The following is a 7,275-nucleotide window of genomic DNA, read 5'->3' on the forward strand; positions in this document are numbered from 1 at the left end:
GTATCACAAATCTGCAAAAAATTAGAAATAAATTAATTTGGGTCCTCTTGGGGCAGACCATGATACTGGCAGTTTTGTTGCACCAGAGTGACTAATTGTGGTTTCAGCTCAAAGTTGTTTACAGCTATAGGAGGCACCACAATGCTTTTTCCATAAATATCTGCAGTAGGACCAGTGTAAGAGCCAAGCACTCTCCTTTGTTGCTCATTCCCATTCGGATTTGCCACATTGGCATTAGCAGCATCATTGGGATCCATAGTGGATTCTGCAGCCTTGTAAAGTCTTGCTTGTTGCAAATGCTACCTGAAAGTTCTTTCAGGTTCAGGATCAAAGTCTAAGAGATGTTCTTTGTCTCTGTTCATGCGCATAAACAAACAGAAGACAAGAAAAGATGGAACTCTCTATGTCAGAGTGCAGAGAATTCCCAGTGAGGTAACCTGTGTAAAGAAATAAAATAAAATACTAAATAAAATAAATAAATAAATTTCAAAAATTATGAGTGAAATTAAGGCAGAAAAATTCGAAAACAACTAAAAAATATAAATAGGAAAAATTAAAATAAGAATAACTAGGTAACACCAAACTTAAATTCAGAAATTAAGGAAAAATATTAGTGCTATTTATTTATTTATTTATTATTTTTTTCGAAAATACAAAAGCAAAATTAAAAAAAATCAAAACTAAAATGCCTAATCTAAGCAATCAAACAACTAATAGTTGTTAATCACTATCAATCTCCAGCAACGGCGCCAAAAACTTGGTGCGAAATTTATAACCCACAAACTAACCGGCAAGTGCACCGGGTCGTACCAAGTAGTACCTCAAGTGAATGAGGGTCGATCCCACGAGGATTGATGGCCTAAGCAACAATGGTTAAGTGATTTACTTAGTTAGACAAATAGAAAATAGTGTTTGAGAGTCCAAAAATCATTAAACATGAAACTCAGAATATCAGAAGACAGGCAATAAATAGGTTGGGAAAACAATAAGAAGAAGGCAGTTAAGGCTTCAGAGTTATCTATTTTCCGGATTGATTTTTCTTATTAATTTATTTTAACCATGCAAGATTTAATTCATAGCAAACTATATGTGACTAGACCCTAATTTCTTAGACCTTTCTAGTCTCCTCTAAAATTCATCAAACGTCAATTCTTTGGTTAATTAATTCCAATTAGAGGGTAAAGTTTAATTCTAGTTATTATGCCACAAAAATCCAAATTATCCAAATATAAGAGGATTATATGTCACGTATCCCGTTAAATCCATATAATTAAAAATTTAGGAGAATATATTTTCAAGCTGTTGTTCAAGTAAAGAGCTTTTCCAAGTTATACAAGAACTCAATTAGAAAGGGGGTCATACTTCTGTTCCACCCAATTTCATAAAATATAGAACAAAAATAATTCTTGAATTATATGAATCAAAACATGAATTAAAAGATAAAAATAATAGAATCAATCCATACAATAGACAGAGCTCCTAACCTTAATAGTGGAGGTTTAGTTGCTCATGGTTTACAGAGAAAAACTAGGATTCAGGTAAACTGTAATTTACAGAATGAGATGGAATAGAATCCCCCTATCTTTTATATCTAATCCTAATAAATTTAAAATCTAATTTCTAAAAATAATATATTTTCCTATTTTAAAATTTAAATTTAAATCAGAATTAATTATGACAATCAGCAAGTCTTCAATTGATGGATGGGGACCACTTAATTCCTTCACTCTGCAGCCTCTGATCTATGCTTTCTGGGCTGAAAACTGGGTCAAAAATAGCCCATAAATCATCCCCAGTATTTTTTGCGTTTTCTGCACGTGGCGCATGTCACGCGTACGCGTCAGTCATGCGTACGCGTCGATGGTCTTCTTCGCATGTCACGCGTATGCTTCAGGTACGCGCACGCGTCACTCCTTGCTGGTTTTCTTCTTTAATTCTTGTGATGTAGAACTCCATCAAATCCAGCTGAATGCTACCTAAAATAAGCAGAATTGTACAAGACTCAAAGTAGCATCCATAGTGGCTAAAAGATAATTAATTCTTGATTAAACTCAACAATTTAAATGCAAATTCACTAGGAAAAGATAAGAAAGATGCTCACGCATCAACAAGCGCTTCTTTAATGTCACTAGCTTGACGATCAATTCTGCTAATTCAGCAGATGAGCAGACCTCTGGCGATCAATTTCGCCTCCAAGATAGTGCTTCAACCTCTGGCCATTCACTGTAAATTTCCTGTCAGAATTCTCTTCCTGTATTTCCACATGACCATATGGTGAAGCTCTGGTAACCACAAACTGTCCTGACCATCGAGATTTTAGCTTTCCGGGAAAGAGTTTGAGCCTTGAATTATATAGAAGTACTCTCTGTTCTGGCTCAAAGACTCTGATGGCAATCTTCTTGTCATGCAATAACTTGGTTCTCTCCTTATAGAGCTTGGCATTCTAATAGGTTGAATATCTAAATTCATCAAGCTCATTTAACTGAAGCATTCGCTTAATTCCTGCAGCTTCTGAATCAAGATTCAGATACTTGATTTCCCAGTAAGCTTTATGCTCTAGCTCAATTGGCAAGTGACAGGCTTTGCCATAGACCAACTGATAAGGGGACATGCCAATGGGAGTCTTGAACGCTGTCTGGTATGCCCAGAGAGAATCATCAAGCTTCCTAGACCAGTCCTTTCTTGAAACACTGGCAGTCTTCTCTAGAATCCTCTTGAGTTCCCAGTTGAAAACTTCAACCTGTCCGCTTGTCTGAGGGTGATAGGGGGTTGCCACTTTATGATGGACTCCATATCTTTTCAGAAGGGAGTCCAGCTGTCTGTTACAAAAGTGGCTTCCACCATCACTAATGAGTGTCCTTGGAACACCAAATCAGCTAAAGATATATCTCTGAAGAAAGCTCATTACCACCCTGGCATCATTGGTGGGTAGAGCCACAGCTTCCACTCACTTGGACACATAGTCAACTGTCACTAGAATATAGTTGTTTGAATGTGAGGGTGGGAAAGGTCCCATGAAATCAATACCCCACACATTAAACAACTCAACCTCAAGAATCCCCTGCTGTGGCATTTCATGGTTGGCAGGGAGATTCGTGGCTTTTTCACATCTGTCACAGTGCTTCACAAACGCTCTTGAATCTCTGAAAAGAGTCGGCCAGTAGAATCCACTTTGCAGGACCTTCGTAGCTGTCCTTTCACCACCAAAGTGACCTCCATAATCAGAACCATGACAGTGCCAAAAAATCTGCTGCTTTTCCTCATTCGGGACACATCTCCGGATGATACCATCTGAACACCTTTTAAAAAGGTATGGTTCCTCCCAAATGTAGTACTTTGCATCCGTCAATAGCTTCTTTACTTGTTGCCTACTATACTCCTTTGGAATAAAATTCATGGCTTTGTAATTCACAATATCTGCAAACCATGGAGCCTGCTAAATGAGGAACAATTGCTCATCAGGAAATGTTTCAGTCACAGCTGTGGGTGGTTGTACTCCTGCATCAGGCTCAATTCTAGAGAGATAATCAGCTACTTAATTTTCTGACCCTTTCCTGTCTTTTATCTCAATATCAAACTCCTGAAGGAGCAACACCCATCTGATTAATCTTAGTTTAGAATCCTGTTTGGTTAGAAGGTACTTCAAAGCAGCATGATCAGTATAAACAATAACCTTAGAACCAATTAAATAGGACCTAAACTTATCAACAGCATACACAATAGCTAATAATTCTTTTTCTGTAGTTGTGTAATTCTTTTGGGCATCATTTAACACGCGGCTAGCATAGTAAACGACATGTACAAGCTTACCATGCCTCTGTCCTAAAACAACTCCTATAGCAAAGCCACTAGCATCACACATCAATTCAAGTGGTAGATCCCAGTCAGGGGGAGCTATAATGGGAGCAGAGGTAAGGTTTGCTTTCAGAGTTTCAAAAGCATGCAGGCAATCAGAATCAAAGACAAAAGGAACATCAACAACCAACAGGTTGCTTAATGGTTTAGCAATTTTAGAAAAATCCTTTATAAATCTTCTATAAAATCCTGCATGACCCAAGAAACTCCTGACTGCCTTAACATTAGTTGGTGGTGGTAATTTTTCAATTACCTCCACCTTTGCTCTGTCAACCTCAATCCCTTTACTTGAAATCCAGTGTCCAAGAACAATACCTTCTGTAACCATAAAATGGCATTTTTTCCAATTTAAAACAAGGTTTGATTCTTGACACCGTTTCAAGACAAGAGATAGATGCTTAAGGTAGGATTCAAAAGAATTACCAAAAACAGAAAAATGATCCATAAAAACCTCAATGAACTTTTCAACCATGTCAGAAAAAATTGAAAGCATACACCTCTGAAAATTTGCCGGAGCATTACAAAGTCCGAATGGCATTCTCCTATAAGCAAATACTCTAAAGGGGCATGTGAATGCTGTCTTCTCTTGATCTTGAGGGTCCACTGCAATTTGATTATATCCAGAATATCTATCTAGAAAACAATCAAAAGCATGACCAGCTAACCTTTAAAGCATCTGATCAATGAAAGGCAGGGGGAAGTGATCCTTTCTTGTAGCAGTGTTGAGCCTCCTGTAGCCTATACGCATTCTCCAACCTGTGACTTTTCTTGTAGGAATAAGCTCATTCTTTTCATTCTTGATCACTGTCATCCCTACTTTCTTGGGAACTACCTGCACAGGACTTACCCAAGGACTGTCAAAAATAGGGTAAATAATACCTGCTTCTCATAATTTCATTACCTCTTTTTGGACCACCTCTTTCATGGTTGGATTGAGTCTCCTTTGTGGTTGCACAACTGGTTTAGCATCATCTTCAAGGAGAATCTTGTGCATACACTTGGTTGGACTAATCCCCTTCAAGTCACCAATGGTCCACCCAAGAGCTGTTTTATGGCTCCTGAGCACTGAAATAAGCGCCTCTTCCTCTTTAGGCTTCAGGGAAGAACTAATAATCACTGGATATGAATCATTTTCACCCAAGAACACATATTTCAGAGAAGGAGGTAAAGGTTTGAGCTCAAGCTTGGGGGCTTCCTCCTCTGATTTAGGCGTGTGAACCATGGCCTTTTGGGGTGGTGAATCATCAACTTCAACTGATTCATGCTCAGAAATAGGATCCAGAATGTCATCAAGTACTTCAGCTTTCAGTAACTCTTGAACAAGTGGTTCAATAACATCTATTTTCATACACCCTTCAGAATCATTAGGGTGCTTGAGAGCTTCAAAAACATGAAGGACCACATGTTCTTCATTGACCCTCAGGGTTAATTCACCGTTTTGCACATCAATCAGAGCTCTACCTGTAGCTAAAAAGGGTCTACCAAGTATAATAGAGGATTTTACCTCCTCTTCCATGTCTAATATAACAAAATCAATAGAAAAAATAAATGGTCCTACTTTAACAAGTAAATCCTCAACAACACCCACAGGTAATTTAATAGAAAGGTCAGCAAGTTGAAGAGAAATACGAGTGGGTTTTACCTCCTCAATCTGAAGTCTTTTCATCACTGAAAGTGGCATGAGATTGATGCTAGCTCCAAGGTCACATAAAGCTCTCTGAATGGTGACATCTCCAATGGTGCAAGGAATTACAAAGCTCCCTGGATCTGGCATCTTCTCAGGAAGGTTGTGTTGAATAATGGCACTACATTCCTTGGTTAACACCACTGTTTCTTTTTCCTTCCAATTCCTCTTGTGGGTCAACAATTCTTTCATAAATTTTGCATAGAGAGGCATTTGCTCAAGAGCCTCTACAAAAGGAATGTTGATCTACAGCTTCTTAAAGACATCTAAAAATTTAGAAAACTGCTTTTCTTTGGAAGCCTTCTGAAGCCTCTGAGGATATGACATTTTTTGCTTGTATTCAGGAGCCTTTAGCAAGGTGGGATAAGTGTCAAGAGAATCAGAGAATGGGTTGTCTGCACGCTTAGGAGGGGCGTGTTCTACTTCGTCCTTCTTCTCCTCTGGAGTTTCTTTTTCAATTAACTCCTCATTGACCTTGGGCTCAGAGCCAGCTACTTTACCACTTCTCAATTGAATAACCTTGCAGTCTTCTCTTGGGTTCACTACTGTATCACCTGGAAATGTACTTGCAGACCTCTCAGGTATTTTCTTGCTCAGTTGGCCCATTTGCACCTCCAGGTTTCTAATGGAGGCTATGGTTTCCTGCATAAAACTCCTCATCATCTCCCAATTAGAATCTTCTTGGGATTTAGAGTTTGCCTGCTGAGGTGATTGTTACTACTGAGACTGAAATTGACGGTTATTGTAATTGTTCTGTTGGAAGCCGCCCTGAGAATTATTGTTGAAATTCTGAAGTCTCTGAGGTTGGTCTTTCCACCCAAAATTTGGGTGATTTTCCCACCCCTGATTGTATGTCTTAGAGTATGGATCATTATTGGGATTTCTAGGACCACTCCCTATGTAATTGACCTGTTCAGAAGAAGATTGAGTATAATCATAATTATCATTTTGCACAAAATTACCTGTCATGTCATAAGGGACCTCTTGAGGTGGATTTTGGGTATTGATAGCCAAGACTTGCATGCCACCCATCTGTTGAGTAAGTAGACTTATTTTCTGAGACATAAGCTTGTTCTGAATGAGAATAGCATTAAGAGCTTCTACTTCCATAACACCCTTCTTCTGAGGAGCCTAAGAGTTCACAGGATTCCTATTAGACGAGTATAAATATTAGTTGTTAGCAACCAATTCAATAAGCTCAATAGTCTCCTCCGGTGTCTTCTTCTTGTGCAGTGAATCACCTGCAGAATTATCTAAGCACATCTTGGATATTTCACCCAAACTTTCATAAAAGATATCTAGTTGGGTCTATTTGGAGAACATGTCCAGAGGACATTGCCTAGTCAGTAGCTTGTATCTCTCCCAAGCTTCATAGAGAGTTTCACCATCCTTTTGCCTGAAGGTCTAAACCTCCACCCTAAGCTTAGTCAGCTTCTTTGGTGGGAAAAATTTAGTAAGAAACTCAATAACAACCTTGTCCCAAGTATCCAAACTCTCCTTGGGTTGGGAATCTAGCCATAGCTTTGCTCCATCCCTCAGAGCAAATAGGAAGAGCATGAGTTTGTACACCTCAGGGTTCACTCCATTTGTCTTCATAGTATCACAAATCTGCAGAAAATTAGAAATAAATTGATTTGGGTCTTCGTGGGAAAGACCATGATACTAGCAGTTTTGTTGCACTAAGGTGACCAACTGTGGCTTCAACTCAAAGTTGTTCGCAGCTATAGGAGGCACCA

At 38.7% G+C, this 7,275-nt stretch overlaps 1 non-coding gene across 1 annotated transcript; it reads left to right on the forward strand.

Moving 5' to 3' along the window:
• The first annotated feature begins 6,857 nt into the window (after positions 1-6,857).
• Positions 6,858-6,964, forward strand: LOC148568751 (small nucleolar RNA R71). The gene has a single exon (XR_015882380.1). It is a non-coding gene; the product is annotated as a small nucleolar RNA R71 (small nucleolar RNA).
• The last annotated feature ends 311 nt before the right edge of the window (positions 6,965-7,275 follow it).

Source organism: Arachis ipaensis, chromosome B4, assembly GCF_059453495.1.
Source record: "Arachis ipaensis isolate K30076 ecotype BB chromosome B4, ASM5945349v1, whole genome shotgun sequence".
Classification (NCBI taxonomy): Eukaryota; Viridiplantae; Streptophyta; class Magnoliopsida; order Fabales; family Fabaceae; genus Arachis; species Arachis ipaensis.